Source organism: Nerophis ophidion, linkage group LG21 (assembly GCF_033978795.1).
Source record: "Nerophis ophidion isolate RoL-2023_Sa linkage group LG21, RoL_Noph_v1.0, whole genome shotgun sequence".
Taxonomy (NCBI): Eukaryota; Metazoa; Chordata; class Actinopteri; order Syngnathiformes; family Syngnathidae; genus Nerophis; species Nerophis ophidion.
Window position 1 is genome coordinate 19541850 of NC_084631.1, and position 11243 is coordinate 19553092.

Below are 11243 nucleotides of genomic sequence, written 5' to 3' on the forward strand. Positions count from 1 at the left end.
CTTTATTTTTTGCAAAAATTAGCCCATTTGGAATTTGATGCCTGCAACATTTTTCAAAAAAGCTGGCACGAGTGGCAAAAAAGACTGAGAAAGTTGAGGAATGTTCATCAAACACTTATTTGGAACATTCCACCGGTGAACAGGCTAATTGGGAACAGGTGGGTGCCATAATTGGGTATAAAAGCAGCTTCCATGAAATACTCAGTCATTCACAAACAAGGAAGGGGCGAGGGTCACCACTTTGTGAACAAATGCATGAGCAAATTGTCGAACAGTTTAAGAACAACTCTCTCTTTCTCAAGGAGCTATTGCAAGGAATTTAGGGATTTCACCATCTACGGTCCGCAATATCATCAAAAGTTTCAGAGAATCTGGAGAAACCACTGGACATAAGTAGTGAGGCTGAAAACCAACATTGAATGCCCATGACCTTCGATCCCTTAGGCGGTACTGCAGCAAAAAGCAACATCAGCGTGTAAAGGATATCACCACATGGGCTCGGGAACACTTCAGAAAACCACTGTCAGTAACTACAATTTGTCGCTACATCTGTAAGTGCAAGTTGAAACTCCACTATGCAAAGTGAAAGCCATTTGTCAACAACACCCAGAAACGCAGCCGGCATCGCTGGGACCGATCTCATCTAAGATGGACTAATGCAAAGTGGAAAAGTGTTCTGTGGTCTGACGAGTCCACATTTCAAGTTGTTTTTGGAAACTGTGGATGTCGTGAACAAAAAAGATGAAAAGAACCATCCGGATTGTTATAAGCGCAAAGTTCAAAAGCCAGCATCTGTGATGGTATGGTGGTGTAAAAGTGCCCAAGGCATGGGTAACTTACACATCTGTGAAGGCGCCATTAATGCTGAAATGTACATACAGGTTTTGGAGCAACATATGTTGCGATCCAACCAACGTTATCATGGACGACCCTCCTTATTTCAGCAAGACAATGCCAAGCCACGTGTTACAACAGCCTGGCTACATAGTCGAAGAGTACGGGTACTAGACTGGCCTGCCTGTAGTCCAGACCTGTCTCCCATTGAAAATGTGTGACGTATTATGAAGCCTAGAATGATTGTTGAACAACTTAAGCTGTACATCAAGCAAGAATGGGAAATAATTCCACGTGAAAAGCTTAAAAAAATTGGTCTCCTCAGTTCCCAAATGTTTACTGAGTGTTGTTTAAAAGAAAGGCCATGTAACACAGTGGTAAAAATTTCCATGTGTCAACTTTTTTGCAATGTGTTGCTGCCATTAAATTCAAAGTTAATGATTATTGGGGAAAAAAAGTTGTTTTTTCAGTTTAAACATTAAGTATCTTGTTTTTGCAGTCTATTCAATTGAATATAAGTTGAAAAGGATTTGCAAACCCAGGTATTCTGTTTTTATTTACGAATTACACAACATGCCAACTTCATTTGTTTTGTGTTTTGTAATTATGTCTCCCTGAGCGTGCATCCCTTTTTTTTTTTGAAGGAATCTTTTTTTATGTGAGCACAATCTTTTGCCATGTAAACACTGGGACACAGCTGCGGTAAAATCAGCTGATTGTTGATCAGTTAAAAAAGGCAACTATCGACCCCGGGACATGACTAGTGTGTAAACCACTTTGAGGACAGCAGTTTTACCAACCTATGTTGACAATATGCAGAAAATGTTCCCAGAAACTACATTTAATGACAGGGTCGGTGTTTACTATGTATGGCAGTAGTGAATACAATACAACAGCTTTCACTGTTATGCTGATGACACCCAACTCTACATGCCCCTAAAGCTGACCAACACGCCGGACTGTAGTCAGTTGGAAGCGTGTCTTAATGAAATTAAACAATGGATGTCCGCTAATTTTTTGCAACTTAACACCAAAAAAACGGAAATGCTGATTATCGGTCCTGCTAGACGCCGACCTCTATTTAATAATACGACTTTAACATTTGACAACCAAATAATAAAACAAGGTGACTCGGTAAAAAATCTGGGTATTATCTTCGACCCAACTCTCTCCTTTGAGTCACACATTAAAAGTGTTACTAAAACGGCCTTCTTTCATCTCCGTAATATCGCTAAAATTCGCTCCATTCTGTCCACTAAAGACGCTGAGATCATTATTCATGCGTTTGTTACGTCTCGTCTCGATTACTGTAACGTATTATTTTCGGGTCTCCCCATGTCTAGCATTAAAAGATTACAATTGGTACAAAATGCGGCTGCTAGACTTTTGACAAGAACAAGAAAGTTTGATCATATTACGCCTGTACTGGCTCACCTGCACTGGCTTCCTGTGCACTTAAGATGTGACTTTAAGGTTTTACTACTTACGTATAAAATACTACACGGTCTAGATCCAGCCTATCTTGCCGATTGTATTGTACCATATGTCCCGGCAAGAAATCTGCGTTCAAAAGACTCCGGCTTATTAGTGATTCCTAAAGCCCCAAAAAGTCTGCGGGCTATAGAGCGTTTTCCGTTCGGGCTCCAGTACTCTGGAATGCCCTCCCGGTAACAGTTCGAGATGCTACCTCAGTAGAAGCATTTAAGTCTCACCTTAAAACTCATCTGTATACTCTAGCCTTTAAATAGACCTCCTTTTTAGACCAGTTGATCTGCCGCTTCTTTTCTTTTTCTCCTATGTCCCCCCCTCCCTTGTGGAGGGGTTCCGGTCCGATGACCATGGATGAAGTCGAGACCCAGGATGGACCGCTCGTCGGGACCCAGGATGGACCGCTTGCCTGTATCGGTTGGGGACATCTCTACGCTGCTGATCCACCTCCGCTTGGGATGGTTTCCTGTGGACGGGACTCTCGCTGCTGTCTTGGATCCGCTTTGAACTGAACTCTCGCAGCTGTGTTGCAGCCACTATGGATTGAACTTTCACAGTATCATGTTAGACCCGCTCGACATCCATTGCTTTCGGTCCCCTAGAGGGGGGGTTGCCCACTTCTGAGGTCCTCTCCAAGGTTTCTCATAGTCAGCATTGTCACTTGCGTCCCACTGGATGTGAATTCTCCTTGCCCACTTGGTGTGAGTTTTCCTTGCCCTTATGTGGGTTCTTCCAAGGATGTCGTAGTCGTAATGGTTTGTACAGTCCTTTGAGACATTTGTGATTTAGGGCTATATAAATAAACATTGATTGATTGATTGAAATAGGGTTGTCTAGATACCAATATTTTGATAACGGTATCAATACTTTTCGATACTTTTCTCAATAAAGGGGGACCACAAAATGGTATAATTGGCTTTATTTTAACAAAAATCTTAGGGCACATTAAACATATTTTTCTTATAGCAATCGAAGAACAATTTTATCCTTAAATAAAACCGTGAACATACGAGACAATTTGTCTTTTAGTAGTAAGTAAACAAACAAAGGCTCCTAGTTTAGCTGCTGACATATGCAGTAACATATTGTGTCATTCCCAATTCTATTATTTTGTCAAAATTATTAAGGACAAGCTGTAGAAAATGTATTATTAATCTACTTGTTCATTTACTGATATCTGTGTACTCTCTCTTTCAACATGTTCAATCTATACTTATGTTAAAATATAATAAATGATAAATGATAAATGGGTTGTACTTGTATAGCGCTTTTCTACCTTCAAGGTACTCAAAGCGCTTTGACACTACTTCCACATTTACCCATTCACACACACATTCACACACTGATGGAGGGAGCTGCCGTGCAAGGCGCCAACCAGCACCCATCAGGAGCAAGGGTGAAGTGTCTTGCTCAGGACACAACGGACGTGACGAGGTTGGTTCTAGGTGGGATTTGAACCAGTGACCCTCGGGTTGCGCACGGCCACTCCCCCCACTGCGCCACGCCGTCCCTAATAATCACTAATAATAATAATCACTTATTCTTCTGTTGTTTGATACTTTACATTAGTTTTGGATGATACCACAAATTTAGGTATCGATCCGATACCAAGTAGTTACAGGATCATACAGTGGTCATTATTTAAGTCATCATGTGTCCAGGGATGTATTTCCTGTGTTTATGGATATAATACGAATTTAAAAGCATTGTGACGATAAAAAAATCAATGTAATCATAGTAGTACCGACTAGATAGGCTCTTGTACTTGGTATCATTAGAGCGGATGTTAGGTTTAGCTCCACCCATTTGTTTGGCATTTGTTTACATTCAGGGCCGCTAGCTTTTGTTAACGCTGACGCCGGTGAGCTGTTGTATTCTCGTACGGTGCGTAGTGAAGCATGTTTAGCTATTCCTCGTCCTGCAGGGATGATACTTGTAAGAAACTCACTTTATTTTTCGCCATGGAGGCGAGGATTAGTGATTTAGAAGTAGCTAAAACACTGCCGAATGCGGATGGATGTTAGCTGCTAGCTAGCTAGCCATGTCTTAAAGCACTTCTTCCTGAGGGCGTTTCAGTGTTATAATTTTACCTTTATTGTCAGTTTTTAGGCCAACTTGCGTCCGTTCTCTCTTTTCTGTCTACACACCGTGTCTGCTTGTAAGTACTCCGTGATTGTGCGCTGCCAGGCATGCTCCTCTACTCGTGAAAACAACAATGTCACGACATGACCTCATGCCCCGGGAACAGGTACTTTTCACACAGAGTATAGTACAGTTTTTGATTCATTAGGACCGCGATGCTAATACCGTACAACCCTACAATGAGGTCAGTAGATAGACCATTTGTAATGATATGTGCATTGGCCAATCAGAGGCAACTTTTTTTTTTTTTTGTTCCAAATATGACTAATTGCAGTGACAGGAGTGGGTTTTTGGAATAGAATTAGCAAATATCGTATTTCCTTGAATTGCCGCAGGGCATATAGTATGCGCCTGCCTTGAATTACTGCCGGGTCAAACTCGCTTCGCAAAATATTTAGCGCATGCTTAGTATTACCGCCTGGTCACACTCGTGATGTCACAAGTGACACTTCCCCTGTAATCATTTTCAAAATGGAGGAGGCTGATTTCAATACCGGTAATTTGAAATCGCATAAAGGGAAGAAGATTAAGAGCTATTCAGTAGGATTTAAGGTCCAAGCTTACAGCACACTCAAATTTTTACTGCAAACCTTTGGTAAGTGCCGGAGTGAGAAGAGGTTTTAAAATAATTAGCGCATGCTTACTTTTACCGCATGCCTTTGGTAAGCGCAGGAGTGAGAAGAGGTATTAAATTAATTAGCGCCCCGGTGGCAATTCAAGGGAATACGGTATATGAAATATAACATGTTGAAAAAATGAAATGAAATTGAGTGATTCAACAAAAAAAAGTTACTTTCAAAAAATATTTTAGGTAACATTAATTTAGGTAAACTTTAAAGAAAATAAACTTAAAGTATAGTTGGGATAAGGAGTAACACAAATCTAATATTTCGGAAGGATTAAAATGATTATATTTAATGGTGTACTTTTACAAAGAATGCTATTTTTCCAGCTTTTAAGGGAGTTTAAATTCATCTTTCAAATTGTATCTAATAATCAGATCAATGTGCTGGACACTGCTTAAAAAAATAAATACATTTTGCAGTAGTTTTTTTTCATGCATTTATACATTTTATTACCTGGGGACACAAATGGCCCATAAGCTTTTGGATATTAGCTAACTTTCCTATCCTGACACACTACAAGTACGGCCTGGCGCAGTGGAAGAGTGGCCGTGCGCAACCCGTCCAAAGGCAAAACCCAGTAACTCAATTTTGGTCAAAACTGAGCTGATAATAATTTTGGAGTTACTAGGTGATATGCTTTACATTAGTGTATGCGATGTTGTAATTTGTTCCGTAAGTAAGCTGTTACGCGCATGGCAGGACCTAGCAACTACCACTAGGTAGATACAACAGAAAAACCTAATATCTCAAGGGTATCTCTAGAAGTGAGTTACTAGGTTCTGCTTTTGGACGGGAGACCTAGTACCAACCTCGTTACGTCCGTTGTGTCCTGAGCAAGACACTTCACCCTTGCTCCTGATGGGTGCTGGTTAGCGCCTTGCATGGCAGCTCCCTCCATCAGTGTGTGAATGTGTGTGTGAATGGTTGAATGTGGAAATAGTGTCAAAGCGCTTTGAGTACTTTGAAGGTAGAAAACCGCTATACAAGTAAAACCCATTTTGGGAAGTCACGTGACAAGCACTCCAATAAGTTCCCCACATGTCACTTACGGATTTTATGAGTTAAAGTCGAGCACAAAACAACAGTGTGAGGTTCATTTCAGGACATTAAAAGTGGATTATTGCGTGTTAAATAACCTGCATGAATAACTGGCAATGAAAAGATAAATATATATCATGAACGTTGACTTTTGGGGATGAAGAAGTAAATAAATTATGAGTGGCTCTTCAGCTGTTAGTGTGAAATGCGACAGATTTTTGCAAAACTTTTCCCTCAAAAAGGGGACAAATACTTGAACGGGTTTCAAAACCTGCAGGCCAGACCAGCAAGCGGTTTGTTTTTGGACCTTCCTGCCCTCAGACTTTGGAGCGTCTGGGAGACGTCTGGAACGATTTCTTCCCATCTGGTCCCAATTTACTGCCTGAGCCTCCGACACGTGGCAAAAGCAATATGATGGAGAAATTCTAGAATCTTCCCTCAACTGGGTTATGTCATCAAAGCCTTGATATGGAAGAAACGCAAACAAAATATCACTTCTTTTTAAGGTAAATTTACCACTGGTAATAGTTATGCACAAGAAGAGGTAACCCTTATCGTAACCCCGATTCACCTCAACTCCAACCCAAGTTAAGATGTCGCCAGAAAACATTTACAAAGAACCACTCTAATGCAGCGCTCTAATTTTACCGCGGCGTTTGCCGAGACCGCCGTCGTCATTTGCTGTAATGGCCAAAAAATTCACCAACATTTGCGGCAAGAACATGCCGTGACCGCCCTTGACTTTTTACTTGTTAATGGACAAGGGATGTAACAAAGCCAGTAAAGTTGGCACGTTGTGTAATTCGTAAATAAAAACAGAATACAATGATTTGCAAATCCTTTCCAACTGATATTCAATTGAAGAAACTGCAAAGACAAGATATTTAAAGGCCTACTGAAATGAGATTTTCTTATTCAAACGGGGATAGCAGGTCCATTCTATGTGTCATACTTGATCATTTCGCAATATTGCCATATTTTTGCTGAAAGGATTTAGTTGGGAAACATCCACGATAAAGTTTGCAACTTTTGGTCGCTAATAAAAAAGCCTTGCCTTTACCGGAACTACCAAACGATGACGTCACCGGTGTGAGGGCTCCTCACATCCTCACATTGTTTATAATGTGAGCCTCCAGCAGCAAGAGCTATTCGGACCGAGAAAAGGACAATTTCCCCATTAATTTGAGCGAGGATAAAAGATTTGTGGCTGGGGATATTGATAGCAAAGGACTACAAAAAAAAAAAAAAAGGCGATTGCATTGGGACGGATTCAGATGTTTTTAGACACATTTACTAGGATAATTCTGGGAAATCCCTTATCTTTCTATTGTGTTGCTGGTGTTTTAATTAGATTAAATAGTACCTGATAGTCGGAGGGGTGTGTCCACGGGTGTCTTGACGCCAGTCTCTGAGGGAAGTCGACGGCAGCTGCATGGACGGCGCAAGCTCAGCTGATCTCCGGTAAGAGGCGACTTTTTACCACAATTTTCTCACCGAAACCTGTCGGTTGACAAGTGGTCGGGAACCATGTTCGCTTGACCGCTCTGATCCACAGTAAAGCTTCACCTCCGGGAATTCTAAACAAGGAAACACCGTGTGTTTGTGTGGCTAACGGCTAAAGCTTCCCACCTCCATCTTTCTACTTTGACTTCTCCATTATTAATTGAACAAATTGCAAAAGATTCAGCAACACAGATGTCCAAAATACTGTGTAATTGCGCGTTGAAAAGAGACGACTTTTAGCCGCAAGTGGTGCTGGGCTAATATGTCACCTCCAACCAATAACGTCACAAACACGTCATCATTCCGCGACGTCACCAGGAAACTCCCTGGGAAATTTAGAATTGCAATTTAGTAAACTAAACCGGCCGTATTGGCATGTGTTGCAATGTTAATATTTTATCATTGATATATAAACTATCAGACTGCGTGGTCGGTAGTGGGTTTCAGTAGGCCTTTAACTTTAACGAACTGAATGTGCCACACACGCAACTTATACATGTAAAACAAAGCAAGTAAGATCTGTGTCAGTAGACCAGACTCCCCTTTTTTTTTTGTTACATTACATCAGCAAGCACTTTCTGTGGCTAAAGGCTAAAGCTTCCCACCTACATCTTTCTGTACAGATGTCCAGAATACTGTTTAATTGCGCGATGAAGAGACACGACTTTTAGCCGCAAATGGTACTGCGCTAATATGTCCCCTCCAACCCAGGACGTCACGCGCACGCGTCATCATTCCGCGACGTTTTTAACAAAAAACTATGCGGGAAATTTAAAATTGCAATTTAGTAAACTAAAAAGGCCGTATTGGCCTGTGTTGCAATGTTAATATTTTATCATTTATATATAAACTATCAGACTGTGTGGTGGGAAGTAGTGGGTTTCATTAGGCCTTTAATGTTCGAACTGAGAAACATAATTTTTTTTGCAAATAACCATTAACTTAGAATTGCAACACATTGCAAAAAAGTTGAATTTTTACCACTGCGTTACATGGCCTTTCCTTTTAACAACACTCAGTAAAGTGTTGTTGATAAATGGCTTTCGCTTTGCATAGTAGAGTTTTAACTTGCACTTACAGATGTAGCGACACACTGTAGTTACTGACAGTGGTTTTCTGAGGTGTTCCTGAGCCCATGTGGTGATATCCTTTACACATCGATGTCGGTTTTTGATGCAGTACTGCCTGAGGGATTGAAAGTCACTGGCATTCAATGTTGGTCTTCGATCTAGCCGCTTACGTGCAGTGATTTCTCAAGATTCTCAGAATTTTTTGAAGGTATTACGGACCGTGGATTGGGAAGTCCCTAAATTCCTTGCAATAGTTTGTTGAGAAATGTTGTTCTTAAACAATTTGTTCACAAAGGGGTGACCCTCAACCGAGGGCTGGGCAACAGGTCCTTTTTAAAATATCTCGATATATTTAGGCCATGTCACAATACACGATATATATCTTGATATTTTGCCTTAGCCTTGAATGAACACTTAATGCATTTAATCACAGCAGTATGATGATTCTATGTGTCTACATTAAAACATTCTTGTTCATACTCCATTAATACATGCTCATTTTAAACTTTCATGCAGAGAAGGAAATCACAACTAAGTCAATTGACCAAAAGTGTATTTATTAAACAGTTATTAAGCAGTGGCACAAACATTCATGTCATTTCAAAACAAAGTGCAAGATTGTCAGAGACATTTTAAAACAAGCTATGAGTGCACTTTTGTGCATGATGTCACTAAGATGACATATCAAAACAACACTAAATTAAAGTGAAATTTTGTACAGAACGCCACTACAATAGTTTGAAACACGTAAAGTGCACTTTTGTGCATGATGTCACACAAGATATTTCAATAAGTGTCAAATAAAAATGAGCTGCATAATAGGAAATCAAATCGCTATGTGGTAGGTCACTGCGGACATTATATCCTTATGTTGTTGACTATTATTTTTTTCATACGGTGTTGATATGGAAACGGTTGCCTCTGCATTTTGTTGGTGTGGCACTGAATGGAGATGGTGACATGTGGAGTAAGCACTCTTCATTCTCTAGCAGGTGACTTTTCAAATGATGCTACATATTAGCCGTAGTGCTACTTTTTGTAGCAACGCTTTCGTCCCACACTTGACAAAATCCGGTTGTCTGTTCAACATATTCCCGCTTGAAGCCAAACCACCGCCAGACGATGGACCCCCTGCTGTTTTTCTTTGGAATCAATTCTTCCTTCATTTGTTACCAGATTTGCACCTTCTTTCTCTCGTATTACCACAGCTAACATTACCCATGCTGCTACCTCTCTGCTCCGCGAGGGCGTATACATATGTGACGTATGTAAGAAGGTGCGCTTGCTGTCTGTGAGAAAGAGAGACAAGAAAGCGTGGGAAGAGCCTATAGTGTAATGCCAGCAGCTAAAAGCAACTGCGTGAGAACGTATACTTGAATATCACGATATAATCATTTTCTCTATTGCACAGAGACAAACCCGCAATATATTGAGTATATCGATGTATCGCCCAGCCCTACCTCAAACTATTCTTGTTTGTGAATGAACATTTCATGGAAGCTGCTTTTAGACCTAATTTAGGAGCGGCATGGCGTGATGGGTAGAGCGGCCATGCCAGAAACCTCAGGGTTGCAGGTTCGCTCACTGCCTATTGACATCCAAATCGCTGCCGTTGTGCCCCCGGTGCCGGTCACACTGGTGAATGAATGATGAATGAATGATAGGTGGTGGTCGGAGGGGCCGTAGGCGCAAACTGGCAGCCACGCTTCTGTTAGTCTACCCCAGGGCAGCTGTGGCTACTGATGTAGCTTACCACCACCAGGTGTGAATGAATGATGGGTTCCCACTTCTCTGTGAGTGCTTTGAGTCTCTAATAGTATAAAAGCCCATCCATCCATACATCCATCTTCTTCCGCTTATCCGAGGTCGGGTCGCGGGGGTAGCAGCCTAAGCAGGGAAGCCCAGACTTCCCTCTCCCCAGCCACTTCGTCTAGCTCTTCCCGGGGGATCCCGAGGCGTTCCCAAGCCAGCCGGGAGACATAGTCTTCCCGACGTGTCCTGGGTCTTCCCCGTGGCCTCCTACCGGTTGGACGTGCCCTAAACACCTCCCTTGGGAGGCGTTCGGGTGGCATCCTGACCAGATGCCCAAACCACCTCATCTGGGTCCTTTCGATGTGGAGGAGCAGAGGCTTTACTTTGAGTTCCTCCCGGATGGCAGAGCTTCTCACCCTATCTCTAAGGGAGAGCCCCGCCACACGGCGGAGGAAACTCATTTCGGCCGCTTGTACCCGTGATCTTATCCTTTCGGTCATGACCCAAAGCTCATGACCATAGGTGAGGATGGGAACGTAGATTGACCGGTAAATTGAGAGCTTTGCCTTCCGGCTCAGCTTCTTCTTCACCACAACGGATCGGTACAACGTCCGCATTGGTAGAAAAGCGCGATATAAAAAAAAAAAATCTAATCCATTATTATTATTATTATTATCATAGGACCCACCTCTTCCCAATTAGCCTGTTCAACTGTGGGATGTTCCAAATATGTGTTTGATGAGCATTCCTCAACTTTCTCAGTCATTTTGCCCCTTTTGCCAGCTTTTTT